Genomic DNA, 16,939 nt, shown 5'->3' on the forward strand with positions numbered 1-16,939 from the left:
AAAAAATAATAAAAAATGTTCAAAAACTTACAATGAATCCATCCTTCTATTGTTTATGAAAAAAAAAATCTGCATCTCCTTGCAGCCAAGTTGGATGAACAGAAAAACATAATCCTGGCCTTTATATATCACTTAATTTACAGTTCATTGAAAGTATATTTCCATCTTCATGAAAAATGTCAGAAAAAATATGGGGGCAATTGTTTATGCACCGTCTTGAGGATGAGTTGATTTACTTGGAATGCACACGTCATTTTAACACCATTTTGTAAAAGTATTCCACTGCAAATGTCGAAATATAATAATGTGCTTTTTGCATGATTTACTGTTCTAATATAAGAAAAGAGGCTTGTGCATTATTGAAACCTTCAGAATAAGTGGAACTATCAGAGCCTGGGTCTTTTGCTCAACTGATCCTGGATAGCTTGTTCACAAACAAGCAAGTAGACATGCGTGCAAACTCACACACACACACCAACATATACACACAGGTTGCTTTGAGAGGGAAATGAAGTGAAGCAGAAAATTGGCAGGAATGTGAGAGGTTTGCTCTGATATGATCTATGAGATGAAGCAGTGGAGCTTGTCGCTCCATATAATCCAACATGACAGCAGCATCTCTAGCCACCTATAATCCATTAATCACACAAAAAAAGCTCTCATGCATCCGCACGTAGTTATATACCCAATCATGCACTAATACAAAAACAAAGAGGCACATAGTTACTCCAGTGAGACATCACAAAATTGTCCATGAAAACTGTACCTTCACAGTCAACAGGCATTTATTTTGTTCAAACTATTTCACTTTCTTTTATTCCACATTACCTTTCTTCAGATGTTAATAAACTAAATTATGTTTATGTTTTTGAGAGCTGACCAAAATCCTATAGTCAATGTACTTGTAGAAAACCTTCATGCCCATTCTAACTAGTGGTGAAATATACACAAAATAACATGCTGAATGAGCTCAGTACAAAGTCACAAATATAAAAGAATTAATTTTGGCTGGATTATCAAATCACCAGTAGCAAATGCTTAATATCGCCATGTTTTCCCCACAGTTACACAAAACGGTTGAAGCTGTACGTGTGCACATTTCTAGCCATAAATGTTTTCCTTCTTCTTCTTTGCTAAATGGCTCTTAAGTATGAGCCAAACCATGGGATTGTAGCTCTGCTTTTTTTTTTTTTTTCAATAGATCCACTAAACGTTGACATAAATTAATGCCTTGTGCTGCATATCTCTGCAGTAACCCCAGAGTTGCAAACTTGATCCATTTCCATCTTTGGAAGGCTTCATTTGGGTCGATGTACACTGATACCAGCAAAATGACAGATTATGTGATTTTTGTGTTTTATTTGTAGGTCTCTTCATTCCAGGCTTATTCACTTTGCTAAAAAGGTACAAATCAAAATCAGATTCTCATTCAAATTACAAAGACAGAATTTACATTTGAAGGATGAATTTTTTCAGTGAGAAAACTAAAATGACACAAAGGGCTGCATCTCATCTTGGAAACCTGTCAGACAGATTTAATATTGCCACTATAACCTGAAAACACATTTTTTCAGATTACAACTGTAATATCAAATCAAACAAAAAGGCTAAACATTTTGATGCTGCTAAATTGACTGGCATTCAGTGGTTTAATCACCGTCTGAGTGACAGCCTTCTTTTTGATCACACATGAAGATTTCAGTCCTCTCTTTGAAGGATGCTTGCAAGTTAGAAAAATTGCTTCACTTGACAAAGAAAGCAACTATGCACTCTGGTTCTGAACTCTTGGGTTGCGAGGACTCTATAATCTCTTCTTGTTATGAGAATTGAATTTTATGTGAAGGAAATTTATAGACGCTAACAGAAAAAAAACAAAAAAACTTCCCAAACCCCCAGTTTTCTAACTCTCTAAGGAAATGAACAATGGGCATTCAAAAAGAATAAACATAACTGAATTAAACTGCAGAGCAGCTGCCCAGGTTATTTGCATATAGTTACAGTAAAGGAAATAGCTACAGTCTTCCAAAGGGGCTCTTCCTGTACAGTACTAATTAAATACTGAATGACTCATTGCTTATAAAAAAAGAGCAACTCAATCACCCCGTTTTCTGTTAGTAAAAGTAACTGAGGATTTATACAATAAGATCACATTTTGATTTGACTCTATTGTAATTGTGTCCCTTTTTGTCTCACTTAGCCATGGTTGCTACTGTTGTAAAGTAATAAAACAACACACATGTTGTGACATATTGATTATTTGGAAAAAATGGATGATGAAGCTCATTATGCTGTTTTGCTGATTTTGGTAGGAGTTTAATTTTTTGGTTTGACATTTGATCTACTCCACAATCTTTTGTGGAGTAAATGATCTATGATTGTCAACCATTTGAAATGACAATCGCTTGTCATTTTCAAAAGAATAAGGCGAACAACCAAATGTCCACATTAGGATAGTGATATATCAACTAGATTGGAAGGCATGCAGTCACTTTGACAGGGCAAGTGATACTTAACATATTATAGTTTTGCAGTTCCTGATTTACTCATTTGTATATAATTTATTGTATTATGTTTGTAAAATAAAACGTCTGTTGAGAGCATAGATTGATATAATGATTAAAAAGATTGTTTAGTCGGAATCACAGATGCAGCAAAACAAACAGGCAGCTGTGTTTTGGTTTTTTACGAAATGGAAGTACAAGGGAGCTAACAGATAACATTCCACTATGAGACCTTAAACCTGTGGCACACATCAAACCCAAAACCTGAAGTGGTAATGAAAGTTGTAAGGACTGCCATCAGCTATCAGCAAGCACAGTAGACTGGACTCAGAATCGTAAATGGATACTTCTGACCAAGGGGGAACAGCGGTAAATCTCACTGTCGCTTTGGTGTCTGGAGATGTGAAAAGTGTCGACCCCAATATAATGATTGTCTGAACAAATTAAGGGATTTTATTTGTAGATACGTATGTGCAAAGAAAATTTCATGTTTTTAAATAAGAGAGAGGCAAATATGTATGCAGCCATTGCTCTGGTTACTGACTTCAAAATGTTCATCAGAGTGCCACTGCAAGAAACAATTTCTGTGTTGGTTGTTGGGATGTTTCGTTACTGACTGCAAATTATCCAGGAATGTTGTGGCACTAATGTCTTTGAATACGCTTAGATGATATCAAACCATACTACCTCAAAGTTAAGCTCCAATTTAACTGAAAAGCTCACCTCTTATACTACTACAGATAAAGCTTGGCATTTATCAAGTCAAAAACCCTATCCCTGTAAACAATCACAGTTAATCCAAATGGGACATTGATGCAGCGAGTAAAATAAAATGTTTTATGTATTCCAATGTTGACCGAAGTGTTCAGAATGGCTGTGCTGGTTCACAAAGGTGCAGTTGTGCAAGACTGAATAAAGGAGATGAATGTGACAGCCTCTCTAGCAGTCAGCAGCCCCAGAATATAAACAGCAATAAGCAAATAGGATCAGAGTCATAATAAATCCTTTGCATGTATCATTATGCACTTAGTAACTCAGTGTCATCTCAATGTAGACGTGTTTGGGAATTTGTATTTTCACTCTGGCGAGAGTGAAATAATTGGAATCATGACTTGGCGCCACATGAAATCATTTAATTTTAGAAAGTGGAAAAGTGCTGTGATTTTTTTATTTTCTAGTAGCAGGTATAATAAAACTTTATATAGACTCTTTAATGGTGGACAGTATTTGACGGCAACAATTTTGAGTGCGGATATCATGTGGCTCAAAACATCCAGGAAAAAATGTCTCTCAAAACCTGGAATCAGTGTTGGTATGATGCAGCATTTTGTAGGCAGGCAAAGACTTTCCAAATACTTAAAGGTAAAATCTACTGGCTATAATCCTTGGTCTATTGGTCAGTTCAATCTTTCAAAATCATTTGAGCAAAGCTGACGGTTTCTTATGTTCACAGAACTTTTGTTTTAATTAAATTCTGTTTAATGTCCTGCATTTGCTGTGTAAAATCCACGAGGTTTCAGTTAAGACAGTTTGACAAATGCATTGATGTTGCTTGTTGCTTCTGGAAGTCTTCTTAGAACCTGGTTGTTATAACATTGTATTTTAGTGTCGCCAATTTAAGAAATAGCCTTGTTTTTGAATCTCCAAAACGAAGTACAGGGAAAACTTTGAAATCCATTGAAATTACAGCCTGCAAATTCCTCAGCTTCATGCCAACACTGTTAACCACTTTTTCATAACTGTAAACAAAATAAATTTGAAGGCTAAACTTCACCATGTTCTTGTTGATGTCTAAATCTGACCAAATAGCAAAGGCTTTCAAAAATCATGGCGCTACAAACAGCTTCTGGTTTCACCTCGAGGTGTTGTCAGAAGACAAGAGGTCCCTTATCAACACTTTTAAAATGTTGAATAAAGCCGAAGTCACAAGGAGTTTATTGCACTTAAAACATTCAAGTGTGTCCTTCAAATTGTTCAACTTTAGGATGGTTATTTTCTAATCAAGACTTCATTTCCACTTATTAGCAGATTTGTGGAGAGTTAGAGGCTGGAGATATGCTTGTCAGGATCCATCCCCTTGAGTGATTGGTGTTGTGTGTGTATATTAGCGTGTGAGTGACTGTAAATGTGCATGAGTGTACTGGGGCATAGATCATAATCCTTTAATAAATATTTGTGTCACTGTGACTGACATTCCCCGCCAGTGCTCCGATAAAAGTCTCTGTTTGGTGCTGTCCTTTTGTGTCCCAACATCTCTCTATCTCAGAGAGACTGTTTGTTTCAGTCAGAAACAATCGAAAGCAGTGTTGGCAAGAAATGTAGTGGAAGGGGTGCAGAACCAGAATGCTGTGCTTTTCACCCACATTCCCAGGGGAAAATAATGTGGCAAAATGTTGGGATTTAATTTTTATTTTGTTTTTTTATGTGGAAAATGTTTCACTTATCTCTTTCATGCAAGAATACAAATGTGACTCTTTTGTTTAATAAGTCTTTATTGTTATGAATTATAAAATAAAGTCAGAACTCATACAAGAAAAATGTTTAAACTGAAATGAAAAAGTCTTCATAGAGCAAACAATATTTTTTTGTTTTCTTTCCTCAATAAACGCTACTAGTGAATGTGAGTCTCTATAAAGAGCTTTTCATATTTTATGTGTTTTTAAAGGTAATTTTACATGTCTAAATGTGAAAACATCAAGTCCTGTTAGATCTTTGAAGCATGTGTGGTGCTTATGATGTATCCCTGTTTTGTACAATAGTTATAAAGTTTCTTTTTTCATGACATCAGGGTTGCATCTTCTTGTTTTTGCTATTTAATAATCACTCTACAGTCTTGGGATGAAAGTTCTGGGCTCAAAATGTTGTCTAAGAGTTAACCAAACAGGTCAAATAATTACTTGGTGAATTAATCAGGTAATAAGATTGCCATGTCTTTTGAACTTCTTTTGCACTCTGAGGTGAGAAACTTCATCCTTATGAGATAGAGTGAGATTAGGAAACAGTATTAATGGGTCATTGCCATATGGAATTCACACATCTGCTACTTGCGCTATATTGCAGCAGTGTTGCATATTTTTATTTTATACTGAGAGTCTTTGTGTTGCTCTTGAACTCTTTTGGAAATTCTTAGGGCGTTGGTAGACTGGCATTTACTTTGAGCACATTATTTTTGAAATGCAAGGTTGATACACAACAGTGTTACAGGTGTAGAAAAATATGTACATAAAACCTTTTGTTTTATTAAATTACATGCCACTAAAAATGAAAATGAATAAGCAATAGTGATGTAACTTTGCTTATAATTAAGCCTTAGTTTGCTGGCAAGCCAGAAAACATTTTACAGAGATTTCATGAGTTTGAAATAGTGATTGTATGTAGTTTGCTCGTAATCTGAGCAAAGTACATAATACACTTAATAACCCTTAGAACTGTTGGTATTTCTATGACAGAGAAACAAATATGCAAGGACTGATGAGCTGCATTACCCAATGCAATTTGTATCCTGGAAGGTAGTATTATACTGTTAAACATTTCATATATACTAATTTGTTGACAATAGCTGTAGTATTTATAATCTTACATGTGTTTAACAGTTTGTAAAAGGTACTTTGAACTTAGAGAAGAATTCCAAATGTATATTGTGTAACAAACTCTAATAAAATGTAAAAAAAATATCAAGGTTTGAAAGTTTTACCACATCACAATTTGAAACTATCCTCTAATTAACAAGGTCTTTCTTAACAGTTAGTAGAGTCAGCTGTCTTTATATAAAACAATACTCAAATCACTGATAGATTCCAAGCCTCCCTAAATACCTCATCCTTATTAGATGTACACACGTGCTCCTGTTTTCAAATATATGCTGATGTACCCTGCTTTTGCAGTGGCTCAGCACCAGACTGCATTCATTCTCTTCTAACTAACAATGTGTTACCACTCTGACTTTCTGCACTGTCTTGCCCTTGCATAGCATGCGATCTAAAAGCATAGGCTTTGAGCATCACTAATGCTGCAGCCAACACTTTAAATTAGGCACTCTGAGACCAGGAAAACTTTCAAAGTTCTGGCAATTTGGGAAGAGGGTAGATCCCAGGCCTATTTTGAGGACTATACTGGAGCGCTCAAGTACAGCTGTACTTTATACTTTATGTAGTGACGTCAAGACCGCCATTCTGAACATCACCAGTGTTTTCTTGACCAGATGTTGACACTTGAAGGCAATTTCCCAACATTTGGTTGTTTTATTCTTCCTCCTATAAAACCCCTGCAATTTGAGCGACCGTAAGTATAGGTTTGGTATGCTTTGATTTGTTAACTCATGGATCTTAAACAGTTGTACATGTACCACTGGCTCTATTGTAGATGTCTTCAGTGAAAAGAATTCTGATTTCAAAAGTGCTTTAATGAAGAAACAACAACACCCGAGGAAAGGTCTGTTTTCATCATTTAAAATGTTTCTCCGTATCCTGGTTCTTGGACTATTCTCCAAAGGTAAGACATGGATGTGAAATTTTGTGTGGGACAGATGCCTACTTCAAGGTGGAACATAAAAAATTACTCATTGTTGAATTTCAAAAAACAACAATAAAATATTGATGATCCTTGGCTCTTGCTGTTGAGACAATAAAGAATAGATTCCTTCCTTCAGCATTATTTGAAAAAGTTGTTGAAGCCTATTGATACAACAATAGACCTCAATGATTCTCCGTTGCTCCATCGTTGCTAATATTTGCTTAAGGCAATACTGGAGGGTGATGCTTTAGAGCTCAGTATATGTGCCTGGAAGATTTTTTTTCTCAGTATTCTTTTGTCTTACAATCATATGGGTAAACTGAAGCGAAGTATGAATGTGTCTTTGTTTATTTTAAGTTAATACATTTATTCAGAGAAAAGTTTAGACATTTGTAAGGAAAGTTAAACTCTTCCCCTTCAACTGCTTTATTGAAATTCTGCTGGCGACTCTCTGACTCATTCAGGTAAATTGAATTGTGAATGTGTTTCAAGACCTTGTCACTCAGCAAAGCAGACTTATCCTGAAGTCAGCTAATAGCCTCTCTGTCTTTAAAGCTACCCTACTTCAGTTCTGACCCTGTACACATGGAGATTTGATGTTTAGCCCTCCAGCAAAGCAAGTTATTTTTCTTTCTGTCTCAGCTGTAGAAAATATCCCAAAACTTTTCTCTGTGCTAAAGATGAGCTCCATGTTCTTGTTCTGGAAACTCACTTTTACATTCTATTATCATTAAAGGCTGCAACATTTTAATCAATCAAACGTTATAGACTGCATTAGATGTTGTGTCAAAACACACCAATTAATCCATGTCTATACAGTTAATATTTGCTCCAATTATCCATGAGCAACATAAAGAGCCAGATTAAAGTTTGTTAATGGACACAGGGATGAAGACCTTAATTTTTGGAGAAATATCCTTTGGTCTGATGAAATGTAGCTGAAGTATTCATCCATAAGGATCACATTAGAATTGGACAAGGGAAAGGGAAGCTGGCAAATATGAGAACCCCATCCTGGCTGTGGCACAAACAAGTTATGTAAATATTTTGTTGCAAAGGGGAGTTTCGTGCTTCACAAAATAGCTGTCATCATTAGAAACAAATAATATGTGGAAATACTAAAGCAATATTTCAAGATATTAGCCAGCAAATTAAGTTTTAGGTGAAAATGGGTCTGGCAAACGATTACTGAATCTAAGCTAAAACACTTGCAACGTGTGCTTTGGAATAGTCATCACACAGCCATGATCCCTCAGAAAATATATGGGCAGAGGTGAAAAGCAGCAAACAAGGCGACCTATAAACCGGACTCCATCTGTGTTTATTCAGAAAATTGCACCAAAGTTCAAGCAACTTTTGGGGAACCACAAAAGTCAACCTTTGGAGAAGAAAGGAGTAAAAACTCTGAATCCCACAAAGAACTATGTTTCACAACTACAAACCCTGTGACATCACAGAGTTAAAATATCACTTTTTAATTTTGATAATCCTCACTGATCTAAAACTGCTTTGTTTGTAAAATATTTTGTGAAGGGCACTTCAACTGTGACATTTCTGCCATTTTTATACACTCTGTTAGGCAGAGCAAATTTCTTTGAATCATTTTAATTAAGGATTGTTCTTTAAATTGTTATTATTATTCCAGTAAATAAGACAGGCAGTTGAAGGCACTATTTAGTTTCTAACTCCTAAATTGTTTTATCATTAACCTTTAAGCTCTTGTTCATGAAATGGATCTGCAGCGGGGATTTTTCTTTTTGTATTCATGTTGGCCTCTTTGGTTTAGGTCTTACTACAGATGGTCCAGAAGCTTTTTTTTTTTTTTTAAATGGTGTTATTTGTCACACTTGCCAGACCTTCTTCTCGAGTGTCGAAGCGGTGGCTCCTCTGCGCTCTTTTAAGGAGTGAGAGGTTATTTAAATTCTCTTCTTCATAAAAACTGCACATTTGGATGAACGGAATACAAATGAGTATTATTCTCCTCTGTTTTCACTTACCCTCCTCTCTGCCCCTACCATCTATCAAAGGTACGTGACGTGACGACGACAAACATAGACTCCATATGACCTGGGACGTGAGTCAGACTCTGAACAGATTCTTTCAGAGGGATTCTCCATTCATGTGTAGTCATCTTCAGTTTTGTTGTTTTATAAAGATTTGGTGAAATGGGATTTCATCTCTCTGTCCCTTTTCTATCCAACATTAATTCTCTGTCTGTGTTGTTTCCGTCTGCCTTTGCCTCTGTCATTTTGCTGCAGGCAAAATGAATAAAATATGGGAGACTAGTGGAAAACATAAAATGAGATTATTAAAAGTTGAAATAATACAGGAAAAGGGTTATCCTTAGAGGTTGAAGCTTAATGATTTTTCATCTAACTGCATAGTCAGGTCATAATCTCTCTAAGTCCAGTTCACTGGTTTGTGTACAGAAGTGTTGATGCAATTTTTTTTCTAAAGCATTTAACAAGGGTCTAAAACCACTTAAAAATCCAGGTAAGGGGTATTTTTTTAAGATCTACAATTATTACAGTTCTATGAATATAAAATGATGTTTTCATATACACTTCAGGATATATAAATACAATAAAAGGGGGAGCTATACTTTCTATCTATAAATTCAAACGACGATCCAGTCAGAAAGAGTCAGTATTTAACTACATTTACTCAGTGATGAAAATATCACATTAGAGAAATAATTGTTTTTATTGAAATCACTGGAGCCACAATCATTGAAATCCCTTTTTCTTAAGACAGTTAGTAGTCTCCAATAAAATTATTCAACGTTGGATCATGAAGAGAAAGTGTCCTGGGTCCTGTCATGATCTCTATTCTTTAATAATTCAAAATTGTAACTGACGTTAATTTTCTTATTCACAAGTTTGTGACTATGTTGCCCATATTTCTTTAGGTATCTCTTTCTGTCATTGAGAAACTTTGACAGAAAAGCCTTTTTCAACTGTGTGCTTTAAAGTATCACCAGCCTGAGGATCTTATACTTACCGACTCATAAGATAATACAAGAAAAATGTGATAAATCAAAAATTGAAGAGAAGCTTTTAAAGACAATTGTAAGAATAAAGATGATTGATATCCATCACAGAAAGTATAAAACAGGATTGGTGAGCTATCAACTCCTTGTTTCTTGTTAAAAGCCTGCCAGCTGAGTTCTGTACAACTCGATACGATTAATGGGTTTTTGGCTCAGGCAGGTGAAGAGACAGCTGCTGCAGGAAAGGAATGGGGAGATAGAAGTGCACAAAGTGATTTCCATTTCTTTAAAATCCCACTTCGGCACGCAATAAGTCCTTTTAAACTTGCTCTGTAATATTGAAAGTCATCTTTCAAAGTTTGGCCTCAAATTACATCAACCTGTGTCTTTAGTCTCTGTTGTTTAATCTTAAACATGACAGTAATTCAAGACGCAGCCAGACACCAACAGTCCAAACCGATCTGTTGTGTTTACCATTGAACCACCAATCCTTGAAAGCAATAACGTTTTGATGGGGTTCAGCAGGAGGAAGACTCTGTTTCAATTAGCATCACAAAATGAGAGTAAGCTGCAACAATGACATTAATTGGTGTTGGTTAAACATCAGCGTTTCCACACATAAAAGCTAAGAATACACGTTTACATAAAAAGGAGTTGACGCTCTTCACACAACACTGCCATCTAGTGGCCACAGCTTTCACTAAATTGATGTAACATTGTCAACAAATTGAAAGCCCATGGTTTCTTTTTTGAAACCACAAATTTTAATAAACAATTTACATATTGCCTTCAATTTGTCATTGAAGAGGATTTTATAGCTGTAAACCTGCTAAGATATGGACATGCAAATAAACAGACTGGTTTGGCGAGTGTAGCATTAATCAGAGAAGAGGACAAAACTTAGGTGGGAGAATATGCTGGCAAGACAACTATGAGTCATACCCTACACAAATGTTGCATAAATCCACTAGTGGTGATGTTTTGCTTCTATAGAGAAAGGAAAGCTTCGGAAAGTTGAAGGATGGAGCTGCAATCCAGTAAGAAAAACTCTGAGGCTGCAGAACTTCGCCTTCAACCTGGACATGGACACCAGTCCAAAAGCAGCAACAACGAAACTGGTTTAGAGCAAAGCATGGCTGTGTTTTAAATTGATGATACAAATGAAATCTGTATAGCATTTGGGATCATTTTATGTAAAGGAAAATGCCTGTATCATATTCAAACATTATTACTTCTGGGTAAACTTACATTTATTTTATTTGATAAGATGACATTTCAGAGTCAATTTTGATATAATAAACTTTTGTATTTTATTACTTTAATTGCAAATCTTTACATTTAATATAAAAATCCATGCAGAGGTGGTGTAGACATAGTTAAATTAGATGTCAAAAACTTGCCTTGGGTTATTTTAGTAAACTATCTTCAAGTCTGAAAACGAAATCATTTGTAACAAAAGATTTTTACAAACAAATTCAAATAAACTGCAGAGTGTCAGTTTAGTAAGAATTTTATTGGCAATGTCAACCAGCTTTCATAGATATTGTTTTGCTTTGAACAGCTACACCTAAAATATGTTTTGACTAATGCAGAAAATACAGTGTTCCTCACCATGCAGAGCAGATTATTTTAATTTAATTCTCATTCTCATCAACTTTTTAGTTTTACTTTGGCCTTGATTCACCATGATCCAGCAGCAAGTGAAGTTCAACTTTAGTGAATCTACCTTATATCTGCTATTCTTGATTGTCAGAGGAACTTTCTGTTACACTCTTTAGCTTCCAGTCGCCATTTTGCTTCATCCCTAAATAAGTAGCAGTTCATCTTAGGGCATAAAATGGATTAGTCATGCTTTGTGAATGAGCATATAATTATGAAACTCTCTTGCTACATACACAGTGGCATTTGTGTGACTTATCCAAAGAGAGCACAATATAATAAAACCAGAGATTTGGTTTTGAATAATGAGATTTAGAGCCAGTTTGTCCTCTGAGGGTTCATCAGCCAGATGTTTTAAGTCTCTTGAGTGGGCCATAATGACACACAGTGATTTACTGTGGAGCTATAATCTGTCTATGAAAAATTAATTTATGAATAGCCTTTTCCACGAAAGGATCCTATTGTCTGTTAATTAACCCTTTTTTTCCACAATGGAAGTGTATACGTGGACTTGCGAAGTGTATGGAAGTCTCTTGCAAAAGTATTAATTCTTAAAATATTTCAAATTTTGTATTATGTATTGTCAAGAGGAAGGTGAGAGATACCAGACCCAAGAATGCAGATAACCTACAAGATGCTGTCAAAGGAATAATGTCAGAACAGTAAGCTGATCACACAACCAAATATTGTGTATAGAAATGAGCATTCTTTTCAGAAGCCTGACATTTCTGTTTAAAATACAATTTTTATATTAATCTTATAAACACAAAATGTTGGGTTTTTGTTACCTGTAAGGCATATTCATCAAACTTAAGAGAAATAAAGGCACTCTATGTGTAATGAATGTGCATAATAGGAGTTTCATTCTTTAAAATAAGTGACAGCACTTTGTTATATTAATAATTTGATATATTATTATATTGATATAATGCTATTGTATTATATTATTTATTTTCATTAGATGCACCTGTGCTCATGTCCAAGAATTGAGACAAAAAATGTTAAAGTCAGATCAGTTTATATTCAATTTGAATGTTTTGCAGACATCTGTCTTCTTAAGTAGTATTTATGCCTTCTGAGCCTGCTTGTATCACATGTCCTACACTCATTCACCCACTGAATGAGTGTAGGACATTACAGAACAAAACAAAATGGCAGCTTAATTAATACACATTGACATGCTTTGGTCTTTTATTCCAAAGAATTGATCTTTGAAGGGTTAGTACTACTCTAGATTTTGTGTAATGAATGGCATGAAGAGAATATGAATACATTTTGAAGGTGGCTCATTCATTATTGTCCACATGGCACAAAGAGGAGACATAGGTTTCAGTTAGTTCGACTGACTAATCTGCCAAACAGTAATTTTCAATTTGATGTCTGGACCGAATCACATTGGGCAGAGCTGTTAGCTGGACTGAATGAGAAAATGGGATTTCCATGAAGCATTTCCAGTAATTTAAAAGCTCATAATTTCATATAGTGACTGATACAGTTCAACAGCATTATATTGGTTGTGAATGCATTCATAAAATGAGCATTCATGGAGCTCTTTCATGTTGGTTGCTTGTAGAATTGACCAGCTGACATTTTTATATGATTTTGCACCTACTATATGTGATGGGATGAGTATGTACAACTAAAAAAAAACATATTTAAAAATTTCTCTTGAAGGGAGATGAAAACTGAGTAGAATACAAAATAATAAAAAAAACAAGAAATAAAGGTTGAATCTCCCAATTTTACAACCACTGAAGAAACCCCTTTGTGTCCTGCACTTTGGAGGATCTTGCTATATAAGCTCAAAGCAGTCTTGTCCAATTAATTGCTTTATTGGTGTTGCTGAACTGCTTATGTTGTCTTCATGAATATTTCATCTATGTTTAAGATAAGAGCAATATAGACTAAAAGTGTTTATTTAGTATTTAGCTACTATAGTGGAGTTTATTTGTTACAGTCAGTTTAATTCTTTAGTATTCTGAACCAAGTCTGTGCTTTTAAAATTTATTTTTTTAATAATGGTAAATGTGATACATTAGACCCTGATTGCAAACAAAACAGATGGAGATTACAGTAAGCATTTGCTTCCAGGATGACTACAAAACTACACGTTTTGTCAAAAAATAAGTTATTGTGAGAAACAGGAAGTTAATGACTGAGGCAAACATGAGAACAAGCACCACAAAACAACACATTCTGGGATAACATTGATGAAAAGTGGACCAGGAACTATGATTTTTGAAACCTGATTCCAGAGTGGATACAGAACGTAGGTTCTATGTTTCTGTTTCTAAGAGTCACATCGTAACTCTGGTGGAGGTTTTGTGGAGATGCACTGTTCATGTGTGAGAACTTGAAGAGTGGATGACATAGTTGTGAACAATTCACACAAGTAGTAATGGACTCTTATGCAAGATCTGCAAGAAGAAAGCCGTAAGACCTGCTTAAAGTGTGCTTGGAGCAATATATGTATGCTACATTTATATTAGTACATGCCAATGCTATATATATATATATATATATATATATATATATATATATATATATATATATATTGACTGGACACATCCCTGTTGCATCCCTGCACCTGCCTCACCGGGGGCTCATCATCAGCGAAGTAGCAAAATTGCTTCCCAGCTGCCTGCCTGTCTGCCTACTCCTGGGTGTACCACTCTGTGAAATCACTGCTAAGCACCGGTGAGCCTGCCAGCAAGCATGTATTATTGATTTATATTGAAAACTGTTAACAAGATAAAGTGTGGACTTGCACTGCTTTTGCCGAAAATCGCGGCAACAGAAATGCCAGGTCTGCCGTTACTTTCTGCTGCAGGTTATACATTCTGAAAAGTTACTTTTGTTTACATTTTTTTGTCTTCTGTAACAAACATAATTGATCTCATATTTGTATGATGCATTAACTTATAAAGGTTTGTAGCACGCTATTGGACATTTCAGTTCCAGGTAGGATTTTTTTAACTTTTCTCAATAACATAAACTCCTCATTCAGTGTTTTAACAGATGAAACAAAATGTCATTAACTTCCATAAAGTTTAGAGTGTAAGCACAGTTCTTCCACTGTTATCCTGTCACAAAACTATCAGGAAAAGGCAGAAACATGCGAGCTGTCTATAAGGGCTGGGGTAATAGCAGGGTGCCACAATTATAAGCACCCCTGCTGTTAATATTGTTTAAAGGCCTCTTTTGCCAGTAAAAAGAGAAAGTAGTCTTTTACTATTGTATTTCAAAACAAAGATGGGTCTTTGATCATTCCTCTTCGCACAATCTCTCTAGATCAGGGGTGGGCAACTCCAGGCCTCGAGGGCCGGTCTCCTGCAACTTTTAGATGCATCTCTACTTCAACACACCTGAGTCAAATAATGAGGTCATTAGCAGGACTCTGGAGAACGTGATTGCACTTAGGAGGTGATTCAGCTGTTGGATTCAAGTGTGTTGGACCAGGGAGACATCCAAGAGTTGCAGGACACCGGCCCTCAAGGACCAGGATTGCCCACCCCTGCTCTAGATCATTCATTATCCTCTCATGCTCTTCAGCTCAACCCACAGGCTTTGTAAAGGATTCAGGTGTTGGAAATTAGGTATTCATGGAAAAAGGTTGTTTTTGTTTATCTTAATTTTTATTAATTTAGACCAAGTTTGAATTATTTTTATCTGTTAAAATGTACAATTATCAGTTTTTGGTTAGTGGTCACCATATTTCTGTTTAAATGTCCTGCTAGTTCAAGGAACTCTTGACTGTTTACTTTAAGCAGGAACTTTTAAAGTGAAACAGGTTCTTATTATACTTAAGGTGAGCATGAGATGTTTTACCACATATTTAGTCTTTGTTTGACACTAAACCAACCCCAGAAGTGTTTGTTCCTGACCAGCTCAATGTCAAACTAATCTAACCAAAGCACACAGTTGCAAATAATTTTCTGGTACAATTTGCAAACTCCCTTCCAAACAACCACTACTCATATAAATGTCATTTAGTAGTTGCAATGAAGACTTACTGACCTAAAGATTTCACACTTTGCCAACAACAATGTCCATCTTAGTTTGTCACAGTCCCAGTTATTTCAAATATTTTTTTCATTATTACATATATGGGTCCATCTGCCTCAATTCAATTGCATTTTCTCTATTATTTCATATTTTGAAAAGTTTTTTTTTTTTTTTTTAATAGGCCTCTGGGTCACATTGATTGATAAATGAAAGTCTCAAGTTGATTAACAACTTAAAAAAATATATTAAAATGCATTGCAATTTGATAGAAATTATTAAGTTGCCAATAAACAGTTTAGTAAAAAAATGTTTTTAAGTCAAATTCATGAACAAGTTCAAATTAAAGAATGTTTTCAGTTGTTTAGTGTGAGGATAGCCACTGAAAAAACTTATAGTCACATCTGAATAAACTGCTTAGAAGTTGTTCAATACTACAACTGGTTGAAAATTGGAATAACATTCATTAAAACTAAGCTGCAGGGATAAAGCCCTGATTTAGTAATGTTCAAGCTACCTCTAGTGGTCAAAAGATGTACTTACATGCATACCTAATACTAATAAAATTCTAAATACTGAGACAGTAAAGACTTGTGTGTTAGTTTGCTTGTGAAAATACAATAATCTGTGTTTCTGTGTGCTGTATTGCATTTTCTGACAACAAAAGAGATTGGAGAGCATTGTATTGTTTTATTTGTATATTTGTCTCACAAAGCCTGACAAAGTGTTAAAATAAATATTTAAAAAGACAACCATTTTGAGGGTTTAGAGTCCGCTACAAAAGTTTAACTAAATGACAGAAACGGTTAAAGGTGGGGTTTTTTTGTAAAGTAAATTTAGTCACCAGCTTCTGTTGCTCCAAATTCTGCGTTCCAAAGAGAATTTGAAGCAGTTTGGAGAAACTGCGGGTTTATTGTACTACAAAAAAAATTAAATAGTGTTCAACTGAACTCACTCTTGGTGCAGTTGCAGGTTGAAAAAAAGCAAAGATGAAAGAATAAAAGATGTACTGTAGCATTCTTTGAGGCTAATAATACGGTTCTTTATTCACTTTAGCATATTATTATAAACCAAGATGTCTATAAACATTGTCTATGCAATTAAAAAACTAAGAATTTAGTTACACAGTAACAAGAAACAAAAACATTTCAGGATTACTTTGTTTCATTCTGGTAAAAAGTTTCACTGTTGGGCTTTTAAATAAATATATTTTTTCTTTTTCATTGTTTGAGGCTGAAACACACAAACTTAACCTCAGCTCTTTGAAACAACAGAG

Source organism: Xiphophorus couchianus, chromosome 8 (assembly GCF_001444195.1).
Source record: "Xiphophorus couchianus chromosome 8, X_couchianus-1.0, whole genome shotgun sequence".
Lineage (NCBI taxonomy): Eukaryota > Metazoa > Chordata > Actinopteri > Cyprinodontiformes > Poeciliidae > Xiphophorus > Xiphophorus couchianus.